This window comes from Triturus cristatus, chromosome 3_2 (assembly GCF_964204655.1).
Source record: "Triturus cristatus chromosome 3_2, aTriCri1.1, whole genome shotgun sequence".
Taxonomy (NCBI): Eukaryota; Metazoa; Chordata; class Amphibia; order Caudata; family Salamandridae; genus Triturus; species Triturus cristatus.
The window spans coordinates 312731779-312744672 of record NC_140584.1 but is presented as its reverse complement, the minus strand read 5'-3'; positions in this window follow the sequence as shown (position 1 = coordinate 312744672).

Sequence of the window (12894 nt, the reverse complement as noted above, 5' to 3'; positions counted from 1 at the left end):
GGCAGGCCGGGGGTAGGGACCTGGGGCCGGGGACCCCGACCCGGGGCCCGACGCCCGACCGGGCACCTGGACCCAGCCGGGGCTCCCAGACCCGGAGGCGCTGGGGAAGCCTCCCCGGGCACTCCGGACCCTGCCCCGGGCACCCTGCCACATGGCAGGACCCAGGACGGAGCCCGGGTTGGGGAGGCCGCCCTCCCCGGGGCCCCCAGGGGCCCAGCCGGAGCTCCTGAACCCAGACGAGCGATTGGAGGCTCCCCGGCCACAACGGAACCCCACCCCGGGCCTTTGGCAGTGCCGCAGGCCGGGGGACGGGGCCATGGGACAGAGACCCCAACCCGGGGCCCGACCGGGCCCCTGGACCCAGCCGGGGCTCCTGGGCCCGGAGGCGCAGGGGGAGCCTCCCCGGGACCTCCGGACCCCGCCCCAGGCACCTTGCCATGCGGCAGGACCCAGGACGGAGCCCAGGGTGGGGAGGCCGCCCTTCCCGGGGCCCCCAGGGGCCCGGCCGGAGCTCCTGAACTCAATCCAGCGAGGGGAGGCTCCCCGGCCACGACGGAACCCCGTCCCGGGCCTTTGGCAGTGCCGCAGGCCGGGGGACGGGGGCCAGGGGATGGAGACCCTGAACCCGGGGCCCGACCGGGCCCCTGGACCCAGCCGGGGCTCCCAGGCCCGGAGGCACAGGGGGAGCCTCCCCGGGCCCTCCGGACCCCGCCCCAGGCACCCTGCCACGCGGCAGGACCCAGGATGGAGCCCGGGGTGGGGAGGCCGCCCTCCCCGGGGCCCCCAGGGGCCCGACCGGAGCTCCTGAACCCAATCCAGCGAGGGGAGGCTCCCCAGCCACAACGGAACCCCGTCCCGGGCCTTTGGCAGTGCCGCAGGCCGGGGGACGGGGCCAGGGGACGGAGACACCAACCCGAGGCCCGACCGGGCCCCTGGACCCAGCCGGGTCTCCCAGGCCCGGAGGCACAGGGGGAGCCTCCCCGGGCCCTCCGGACCCCGCCCCAGGCACCCTGCCACACGGCAGGACCCAGGATGGAGCCCGGGGTGGGGAGGCCACCCTCCCCGGGGCCCCCAGGGGCCCGACCGGAGCTCCTGAACCCAATCCAGCGAGGGGAGGCTCCCCGGCCACAACGGAACCCCGTCCCGGGCCTTTGGCAGTGCCGCAGGCCGGGGGACGGGGCCAGGGGATGGAGACCCCAACCCGGGGCCCGACCGGGCCCCTGGACCCAGCCGGGGCTGCCAGGCCCGGAGGCGCAGGGGGAGCCTCCCCGGGCCCTCCAGACCCCGCCCCAGGCACCCTGCCACGCGGCAGGACCCAGGACTGAGCCCGGGGTGGGGAGGCCGCCCTCCCCGGGGCCCCCAGGGGCCCGACTGGAGCTCCTGAACCCAATCCAGCGAGGGGAGGCTCCCCGGCCACAACGGAACCCCGTCCCGGGCCTTTGGCAGTGCCGGGGGACGGGGCCGGAGACCCCGACCAGGGGCCCGGCCCCTGGACCCAGCTGGGGCTCCCAGGACCGCAGGCACAGAGGAAGCCTCCCCAGGCCCTCCGGACCCCGTCCCGGGCACCCTGCCACGCGGCAGGCCCCGGGGATGGGGCGGCATCCGGGCCCATCCAGCTGCCGGCTGAGGACCGAGAGGGGTCCCAGAGTACCCTGTCCCTAGTAATCCGGAGGAAGGCTACCCCCCTTTCTTGTAACCCGCGCGCTTCGGGTGACGGAGGGGACCCAAGGGGCGAACGCACCCGGCCTCCTGGAGCCCTGGCTAGGATCCGGGAGGCGAATGGACCCTCATCGGGACTTCCAGGCCGGCCCAGCCATCCGGTCGCCCCATTGGAAAGCCTTGCGCGCGACCAGATAGCCGAGGAGCAAGGAGCGACCAGATGGCCGGCACCTGAAGACTCCCGTCTGCCATAGCGGTAGGGCTCCCGCCTGCCCACCCGCCAAGGTCTCGGGGGGACTCCGCTTCCCGGGGTGGGCTCGGGGGACCCCGGCTGGGCCTCAGGCATGGGGAGGACCACCGGAGCTCTCGGGGCCCGCGGGCCCGGGCGCCCGGGGGAGGACTGCCCGGGACCCGTGGAGCCCGTCCCTGGGCACTTTGCCACGCCGCGGGCCGGAGGAGGGAAGCCCCGGAGGCCTGGGAGGATGTTGCCCAGGAGCAGCCCATCTGGTCCCTGGCAAAGAACCGCCAGCCCTGGAGGGGTGTTCCGGCATACCCTGCCCCTACTAATCTGGAGGAAGGCTACCCCCCCCTTTCTTGTAACCCGCGCGCTCCGGGTGTTGGAGGGGGGCCCTATGGGGCGAACGCGCCCGGCCTCCTGGAGCCCTGGCTGGGATCCGGGAGGCAAATGGACCCTCATCGGGACTTCCAGCCCGGCCCGGCCATCTGGTAGCCCCATTGGAAAGCATTGCGCGCGCGACCAGATGGCCGAGGGGAAAGGAGCGACCGGATGGCCGGCACCTGAAAGGACTCCCGTCTGTCCGAGCCATAGCGGTAGGGCTCCCACCTGCCCACCCACCCGCCAAGGGCTCGGGGGGGCTCTGCTTCCCGGGGTGGGCTCGGGGGACCCCAGCTGGGCCTCAAGCACGGGGAGGACAACCGGAGCTCTCGGGGCCCGGCCGCCCGGCGGAGGACTGACCGGGACCCGTGGAGCCCGTCCCTGGGCACTTTGCCACGCTGTGGGCCGGACGAGGGAAGCCCCGGAGGCCTGGGAGGATGTTGCCTGGGCGTAGCCCATCTGGTCCCCGGCAAGGAACTGCCGGCCCCGGGAGGGGGTTATCCGGCATACCCTGCCCCTACTAATCCGGAGGAAGGCTACCGTCCTTTCTTGTAACCCGCGCGCTCCGGGTGACGGAGGGGACCCTAGGGGCGAACGCGGCCGGCCTCCTGGAGCCCTGGCTGGGATCCGGGAGGCAAATGGACCCTCATCGGGACTTCCAGGCTGGCCCGGCCATCTGGTCGCCCCATTGGAAAGCATTACGCGTGACCAGATGGCCGAGGGGGGAAAGGTGCAACCAGATGGCCGGGACTGAAAGGACTCCCATCTGTCCAACCCCGAGCCTTCGTGCTGGGGTTCCCGCCTGCCCACGCAGGGCTCCGTGGCTGCAGGGCTCCGGGGCTGCAGGGCTGCAGAGCTCCAGGGCTGCAGGGCTCCAGGGCTCCGGGGCTGCAGGGCTCCGGGGCTGCAGGGCTGCAGGGCTCCAGGGCTCCAGGGCTGCAGGGCTCTAGGGCTGCAGGGCTACAGGGCTCCAGGGCTGCAGGGCTCCGGGGCTGCAGGGCTCCGGGGCTGCAGGGCTCCGGGGCTGGAGGGCTCCGGGGCTGCAGGGCTCCAGGGCTGCAGGGCTCCGGGGCTGCAGGGCTCCGGGGCTGCAGGGCTCCAGGGCTGCAGGGCTCCAGGGCTCCGGGGCTGCAGGGCTCCAGGCCTGCAGGGCTCCGGGCCTGCAGGGCTCCAGGGCTCCGGGCTGAAGGGCTCCAGGGCTGCAGGGCTTTGGGGCTGCAGGCCTCGGTGGACGCCCGGGGGACCCATGGAGCCCGTCCTGGGCAATTTGCCTCGCCGCGGGCTGGAGGAGGAAGCACCGGACGCCCCGGGGAAGTGTCGTCCGGGCTTGGCCCATCTGGTCCCCGCCTGAGAACCGCCATCCCCGGGAGGGGTGTCCCGGCATACCCTGCCCCTACTAATCCGGAGGAAGGCTACCCACTTTTCTTGTAACCCTCGCGCTCCGAGTGACGGAGGGGACCCTAGGCGTGGACGCGCCCGGCCTCCTGGAGCCCTGGCTGGGATCCGCGAGGCGAATGGACCCTCATCGGGACTTCCAGGCTGGCCCGGCCATCTGGTCGCCCCATTGGAAAGCATTGCGCGCGACCAGATGGCCGAGGGGAGAGGTGCAACATCTGCCCAACCCCGAGCCTTCGCGCTAGGGTTCCCGCCTGCCCACGCAGGGCTCCGTGGCTGCAGGGCTCCGTGGCTGCAGGGCTCCGGGGCTGCAGGGCTCTGGGCCTGCAGGGCTCCGGGCCTGCAGGGCTCCGGGGCTGCAGGGCTCCGGGGCTGCAGGGCTCTGGGCCTGCAGGGCTCCGGGGCTGCAGGGCTCCGGGCCTGCAGGACTCCGGGCCTGCAGGGCTCCAGGGCTCCGGGCTGAAGGGCTCCAGGGCTGCAGGGCTTTGGGGCTGCAGGCCTCGGTGGCTGCAGGGCTTCGGGGCTGCAGGGCTCCGGGCCTGCAGGGCTCCGGGGCTGCAGGGCTCTGGGGCTGCAGGGCTCCAGGGCTGCAGGGCTCCAGGGCTGCAGGCCTCGGTGGACGCCTGGGGGACCCATGGAGCCCGTCCTGGGCACTTTGCCTCGCCGCGGGCTGGAGGAGGGAGCACCGAACGCCCCGGGGAAGTGTCGTCCAGGCTTGGCCCATCTGGTCCCCGCCTGAGAACCGCAATCCCCAGGAGGGGTGTCCCGGCATACCCTGCCCCTACTAATCCGGAGGAAGGCTACCCACCTTTCTTGTAACCCTCGCGCTCCGAGTGACGGAGGAGACCCTAGGCGCGGACGCGCCCAGCCTCCTGGAGCCCTGGCTGGGATCCGCGAGGCGAATGGACCCTCATCGGGACGTCTTCCAGGCCGGCCCGGCCATCTGGTCGCCCCATTGGAAAGCATTGCGCGCGACCAGATGGCCGAGGGAAAGGTGCGACCAGATGGCCGGGACCGAAAGGACTCCCAGCTGCCCACACCGAGCCATAGCGGTAGGGCTCCCGCCTGCCCTTGCAGGGCTCCGGGGCTCTGCACCAGGGTCCCTTGTCCCGGGCAGATGGACACTTGGCAGGCCGCAGGACGTGGGATCCCAGTCCCTGACCAAAAATCAGGAGGCCCGGGGCCGGTCCCTGCTTCTCAACGCAGCCAGGCCGCGGATATAGGGGAGCCTGCCAAAGCACAAGGGACCCCAGTCCCGGGCACACGGTCCCTCAGGTTGTGCGCTCGTTTTCCACAATTTTTTTTCAAAATTCCGCGAAGAGGTATTCCGCAAATTCCGCCCAGCCCTAACCACAACCCGCTGCAGAACTAACATACGCAAAAATTATTTAAAATAAAATTAATTATTGCAAGAAATTTAACACATACATTAATAAAAATTGCTATACTTATACAAAAAAAATACATCACATACTTTTAACAAACATACTAAAATACAGAACACTAATATAAATATTATTAACAACGATATTTTTACTAACAATATTACTGTCTTCGATATTAAAAAAAAACAATATTTCTTACCTTACTGTCGATATTCTGTACCATGATATTCTTGATGTCGATATTCTTGTACCTCAATATTTAAAATCGATATTAATGAACATAAAAAAAAAAACCTTGATATTCTGTCTGTTTACCCTTCACAGCAGCCCTCGCCTGGCATAAGGGGGTTGCAGACTCAGTCTTGCACAAGGGCATTGACCTGATTGGTGCAACGGCCATTTCCTCACATCTTTCACAGGGAATACACTCAACGAGGCTCTCCTCTTCCTCACAGGGCACATTGGTTTTAGCAAGCAGGCAGATGCTGCCGTTCACGTCTCCAGAGCAGGTGGTCTTTGATTCCCTGGGTTATTTCCCCTTACTCAGCAGGGAGACAAGCAGGCCTTGGCCCCCAATCCTTGGTCACAGGTAAAAGTCTTCCTCTCCCCACACAGCCCGTCTTTGCTGCTTGTCAGATGACAATTTTTGGAGTTTCAATCTCCTGTTCTATCAGTCCATTTCCAGACACCTAGGGGGTGATTAGAATGGCGGGCGGACTTCAGTCCACCCGCCTTCCTCGCGGTGCTGGGACCGGCTGCCAACACTGCTAATTAGGATGAGACCGTCACTCTGGCGGTCACATTCCAAATTTTTGACATTGTGGCGAGAGCTGCTTACAGCAGCACCCACCGCATTGCCAAATTGCCATGTTGTGCATTCCCATGCACGACCTGGCAGGCACCGCGCAGTGTCTGCCATCCTTGTGCATGTGCCAGCGGTGACAATCTACCCGCCATCCTAATCACTCCCATAATGTCATTGGGGCTGCCTGTGTCTTTGAAGTTTTTTTGGGGGGGGTTCTTCTTCTTTTGATATATCTACTTTTCTGTTCCCTCTTCCTCTTCAAAAGCATTTTGTCACAGCAGGAGTTTCTCTGTAGCTGACAGTACCATAACACTGGTCATGGGAATGACTAGAGTTCATACAGGAATGTCAGCCACAGTGATGTCCATCTAAAGGTTAGCCCTGGTCTCCCAGCCCTACTCTTTATGAATATTCACTTACTAGCCCCATCTCCTTCCTGAGATTTTCCCAGGTCCATTCCATGTGACCTCTCAGAGAATCAAGGAGCAGCTTTTGAAGCTCTACAGGGGAGGACTGGTCCTCCCCTTTTGTAGTGTGTCACACCCAGGTTACAGGACTGCAGCAATCCACAAATCTGTCTGGGGGATCTCTCTACCTCCTTCCATGTTTCACCATACAGACCTGGGTCACCCAAAATGGAACCCAGGCCTTCATGTAATACACCATCCACAGGCATACATACATCCTTCATATGCAATTAACATGCATGTACTGTACTGTCCAGCAATGTATCCTTTATGTACTGTAACACTCACAGACACACATACATCCAGCATGTGCATTTAACATGCACACACCACACCCTTCATTTACTGCATGCACTACATAGCCCTTCATCCTTCAGGTATTGTACCACTCATAGGCACATGCACCTTCAGGACATGCATACACAAAGCATGCGCTACAGAGTACTGCATTATCTCTGCATGGCACCCTCCCCAGACACACATACACCCAGGAATGTACACCACTTCTGCGCTGTGCAGCACTTCACACCATCCTGATGTAGGTCAAGGCCCAGTTAAGCACACAGCAGCTGAACCTTTAATAAGTGAGTGTGCCTATAGGCCTCACCCCAGTAACACAGGTTTAAAATGAACTCTTCACTCCTATTGATCATTACACGGTCATCTGCCACCACCGCACTCATGCTGCTTATCTCCTGAAGATGGCAGTAGCCTTCCATCACTGTGAGGGTATCACTTTGGGCGCCTCTCTCTGACCAACAAGACCGCAATCCGTGAAAGGTCTATCTCATGGAGAACATGTATGATCTGTGTTTGCATATGCCAAAGAATTAGCATTAGGGATCCAAACATCAGTGCAGTGGGGCTCTCAGTGACACCTGTAACACACCTGTAACACACAGTTCTGCCAGGGTACCTAACAGCTGACTTGTAACACCCCTTGAATCTTTCCCTTGACCTGGGGCACCACCTGATACTCCAGCTTTCAGACCTTAACAATCAGAGCTGCTAATGCAACTTCCTGCTGACTTGTCAGACGTCTTGAAATTCTCCCATGACCAGTAGTAACTCCTGCTACTCCAGCTTTGCGACCTCTAACACACTGTTCTGACAGTGCACCTAATTTCTGACCTGGAGCACCTCCCGCTACTCCAGTCCTGACCTATGGCATTCTTACTAAATAAGAATTGAGGGCCCTAAAAACAGTTCTGCCAGTGCACCTAACAGAAACTCTGCAGTGATGTACAGTCGTCCTCACTACTCCACAAATGGAACCTTCAGCCCTGCCAAGTACCACACATAATGCTTTAGACTCACGCATTTCAGTGTGGTGCTCCTTATCACGGCACTGAAATGCATTGTCACGCATAATGCATAGCGCCTCAGCTGTCACTCAAAACAAGCTGTTTTATTAGTGCTGCCAAAATAAAACTAATTGTGGAGTGCCAGCTGGCAGCGCACCGTGGCGTGAGCGCGCTGCTCCCATAGGCTAGGGCCGTGCTCTGCAGGCAGGCTGCTTTAATCATGGTAAGATGTGTCATGAAGTTGAAGGAGATTGTGATTCCCAGCGCGGCTGCAGATGATGTCACATTGCGGTAGTACCCAATGGCTACTAGCGAGACATAGCCCAGTCAGGTTGTGTCATACAACACTGACTTGGGCACCATGGGGACCGGACATCAGGTCCTGCTGCCGGTGTTCAGTTAACTTGTGGGAGGCAGGCGCTGGGCTACTTTGCAGCAAATTATCGTGGCATAGCACCAGCGCTCTGTGCTCGCACCGCTGCAGACGCGTGGCTCAGTAGAAGCACTGCGGCGAATTCAATTGCAGAGAGAGGGAGTGAGTCGCGCTGCAACAAGTGAAGTTGGTAATTCAGTGGGACAGACTGGAATTGTTGTTATTGTTATTGTTATTTTGGATTTATATCGCGCCCAATCACCTGCAGGTCTCTAGGCGCTCGAAATCTCTAGTTCCAACAATAAGCTTGGCAGACATTGCAAGAAAAACACTCCCTGGTCTAGCTGACACTCAGAATCCTTCTAAACATCAGTGTTTTTAGCATCTTCCTAAACCGCAGGAGGTTCCCTTCCCTGCGCAGCATCTCAGGCAGCGTGTTCCATAGCTGAGGGACTAACACAGAGAAGGCTCTGCCTCCCTTGGTTACTAATTTGTAACGGGGGCAGACCAGTAGCTGAGAATCTGAAGATCTAAGTGTTCTCACTGGGCTGTACACAACCAAACGATCTGCAATATAAGCGGGAGCCTGGCCATAAATTGCCTTATGGGCCGTGCATAGGCTCTTAAATTCCACTCGCTTTTAATGGGGAGCCAGTGCAGGCTATGAAGCAGAGGGGAGGCCTTAGTTCACCGTGGGAGTCTAAAAATCAGTCGTGCGGCGTCATTCAACACGACCTGTAGTCTATTTGTCAGGGTTTTGGGGAGTCCCAGATAGAGGGCATTCCCATAATCTAGCCTTGAGATAACAGTTGCTGCTACGATTGAGCGCATCATTGATTGAGAGAGGACGGGGGCTAGCTTCCGCAGTTGACGGATCACATTTATGCAGCTTCCCACCACAGAGGAGATTTGACTGGACATTGAGAGATCACAGTCCAGTTTAATCCCCAGACTCTTTACATTCAAACTTGGTTTTGGAGCAAGACCTAACTCTGCTGGCCAGTAGAGGTCATTCCAAGGTGAGGCGGTAGATGGAATCACCAATACCTCAGTCTTGTCTGGGTTAATCTTCAGCAGATTTTCAGTCATCCATTGAACAGTATGCCTCAAGATGTTCTGGGCATTAAGTTGTGCAGTCCTTGTGTTGTCGACACTCAGTAACAGCTGCGTGTCGTCCGCATAATTAAAAACTCTACAGCCCATGCAGGCCAATGATGCAATTAGAGGTTGTAGGTAGAGGTTGAAGAGGAGTGGGGACAAGGCGGAGCCCTGTGGCACCCCACATTCTAAAAACCCCACCTCAGATGTTTCATCCCCTAGTTGTATCTTTTGTGTCCTACCCGAAAGGAAGGATTGCAGCCATTTAAATGCTAAGCCCTTGATCCCAAAATCGCTCAGCCTGTCCAGGAGAAGAGCATGACTGACCGTATCGAACGCCGCTGATAGATCTAGCAAGATCAGGGCGCTCGGTGTCTTACAGTCAGCCATGCCTCTTAATTCATCCAGCACCGAGAGCATCACCAACTCGGTGCTGTGATGAGCTCTGAACCCTGCCTGTCGCTCATGGAGTAGTTGATGAGACTCCAGGTACAAAGACAGGGACTTTAGTACATGCTGTTCCAATATTTTTGAGAAAAAAGGCAGCTGGGAGATGGGCCTGTAGTTTTTCAGTATTGCAGGATCCAAACCAGGTTTCTTCAACAAAGGCCTTACACGAGCCTCCTTGAGTTCTAGCGGTAAATACCCTGTTTCCAAGGACCTATTGAGGAGGGAGATGATGCATTCCTCCAGTACCGGACGGGCTACCCGAAAGACACTGGGTGGGCACGGATCCGCTGGAGAGCCAGATTTAATTTTACCCATCAGTTTCTCCAGGCTGAGCGTATCCAGCTCTGGAAATACTGTAATCGAGCAGTCAACTGGTCCGAAAGGAGCCGGAGTTATAGCCGTCCCAGTAACGATCCCACCCCTTATTTCCTTAATGATGTTCTTCACTTTCTCTAAGAAATAACCTTGAAAGGAATTACAGTCAATAAGGGGCTTGGTGTTTTCGGGCTTACTGCTCAGTTCGGACAGAATTTTAAATGTCTCTTTCTGAACGTTGACTGCTCTACTCAAGCGCGACTCATAGTAATCTGCTTTGGCTAGGGCAATAGCCTTTTTATATAGGTGGAGGGAGGCTTTATAAAGATTCCTGGCAGTATCCTGCTTAGTTTTCCTCCAACCTCTTTCAGAGGCTCTAAGCTTCCTTTTATGCTCCCTAAGTGCTGATGTAAACCAGGGAGCCCCTTTACCCAGTCCCTTTATCAGTTGAGATCTTACTGGCGCTATCTGGTCGATGGCCTGAGCTAAGTTCTGCGTTAGATCCGCATATTCCCGATCTAGACTGCGTTCCGGATCAAAGGACTGGACCATTGGGGATAGCGCCTCGGTCAAATTTATTAAATCAACCTCTGCCCATTTGCGGGTTCTCCTGATTTCCGACGATAAATTATGTATATGGCCATGGATACGTATCTCACAGGACACTAGATGATGATCTGACCATATACATGGGACAACATCTTTAAGCGTGACAGTTGTATCTGTGGTCCACACAAGGTCAAGGGTGTGACCTTTAAAACTTCCACAAGTTGTTTAAACCTCAGGGCAGTCATCATGGTATCTAATTGGCGAGTAGCTAAGTCCCAATGGGGATTGTCCCAATGCAAATTAAAATCTCCAGTGACCAAAATGTTCTTATATCGGGTACATAGGTCCGACATAATAGGCCCAAAGAGATCGTGAAAGAGTGGGGTTGAGTTTGGTGGGCGATAAACTGACAACACCACCCAGCAGACATTGTTCATAGTTATCTTCACCCCGAGCAGGTCAGCTAAGTCTACTGATTCACATAACAATCTTTCTACTGACAGGCTCTTTTTAAATAAGATCGCTACCCCACCTCCTCGCATTCCTCCCGGGCGGTTATGCCATACTGCGTCATAGCCCCCTGGGAGAGTGGCAATGATGTCAATCGTTGAATTCTCACCCAGCCAGGTCTCCGAGATGGTCAGGATATCGATGTCACTGTCTTGGAGCAGACTATAGACCTCCACATGATGACATTGGAGTGATCTAGTGTTTAAGCTAACAATCTTCAGACCGGAGGACCGGCCCGAGGGAGTGAACTTGTGTGGGCGAGATATATCATTATTGGTAATGGTCAGCAAAGTTTCGTGGTCCGGACACCACCCCCCATTATCCAACCTGCGCAGCTCCTCTGTGGAATAAGTACGTCTGTTGCCAGATGACCAGGCCTCCGGGCCCGTCCGTGCGCGGACGGGCGCAGACGGGCTGGACTCTGGCGTGACTCCGGCGATGCTCTGGCGAACCCGCAGCGCGTGCCCGCTGCGCGTTAGCATGACCAGCTTAAATACCGGTCTAGCGTCTTTATGACGACTAGACTGCTCCGCTGCTCAACCCTCACCCAAAATGTCCGCCGTTGTTTCAAGCCAGGCACAGAGTGGTTCAAGATGGAAGTAAGGGCCCGCTCCAAACGCGGTGAATTCAAATTTTTAAAGTGCAGGTATGCGGCAGTGGGATGACAGATAAAAACAAGGGGCAAATGGCAAAATATGCATCAAACACAAATGACAAAACGGGAGAGTCTAAAATACACTATGTTGCTCCAAGTGAGCGCGCTATGTACTAAAATGTACTACAGCTTAGCAATGTTGCCGCAGTACTCTTTCCCAGCGATTTCAAGTGCGAATTCAGCCACGCACCCTAGTGTGTGTGTTAAATAATTATTTCCTTCAGTCAGGCCAACGCAGAGCTTTGTTCTCCAGGCACCACTGACTCTCTCTCCATTAAGGAGAACCAAGCAGTGAGGCCATTAGGTAGGTAGGTGGAAACAGTAAGTGCTGAGAGGTTCACCTTTCACTTCGATTGCCTCTTCAAAGCGAGTCCTGTGATGAAGACAGACAGGTATAGAACTGGGGCCCGACTCCACGTGGCAATGTATCTGGAAATGAGCCTGGCCTGTTGTATCTGCTTATGCAAAAGAGCTGCCACCGCATCGGTATGTTCGGTGCCTCTGAGGCTTGGTGCTTTAAGGCAATCTGAGGAAGGGGCTGGCGAGATGAGCTGGCCACCCTAGAAACGGGGAAAACTCTGCTGTACCCATATCTGAAAAGCAGATCTGTGTCTTGGGTCAAGGGCACTTTGCAGGTAGGAGGGTCAGTGCAATTTGTGATGCCCAGATCGGCAACTTAATCCAGCCCTTAAGTGCCTGAGCAACTGTCAACAGTGAGTAAATATAAGTGAGTCCACAGATACACTGCAGCTACAGTGACAGCCCGAGGCATCAGGCATTATTCTTCCCACCACTGAGGGGCCGATTCAGATCTGGGTCGGAAGGGCACCTAATGCATTCCGACGGAAAAACTACGAGCGGTACGCGTGTTTTCCGCCTGACTCGTACAGCTGTACGAGCGTGCAAGTACAATGCGAGTGACGTGAAATTCATCAACCGAGTCGTTCCCGGGTCCGAACCCTTCGTACGTCTCGGCCGTAAGCTAACCGTGGCGTGCAATGGATGCGATTTACGACCGAACCACTACGATGGACAGTGTTCTGGTGTAAACATGGACTTCTATTGGAATTCTCCAAGGCATATTATCAAGCCCATTATTGCTGCTTTAGCGGCAGTTTTCTGCCGATAAACCGGCGATATTTTAACGCCGTCCTTAATAATATGCCCCTGAGATTTTCTCGTTGCTCATATGGGTGTAACGTCTGACATTTATCTGTTTCCATGGACTCCATTACTTGTGTTTGTTTGTGAGAAAGTGTCACTCAGTGTCACACATTTGGTCAGTGAATGTCATTCATAAAAACACTGAAACC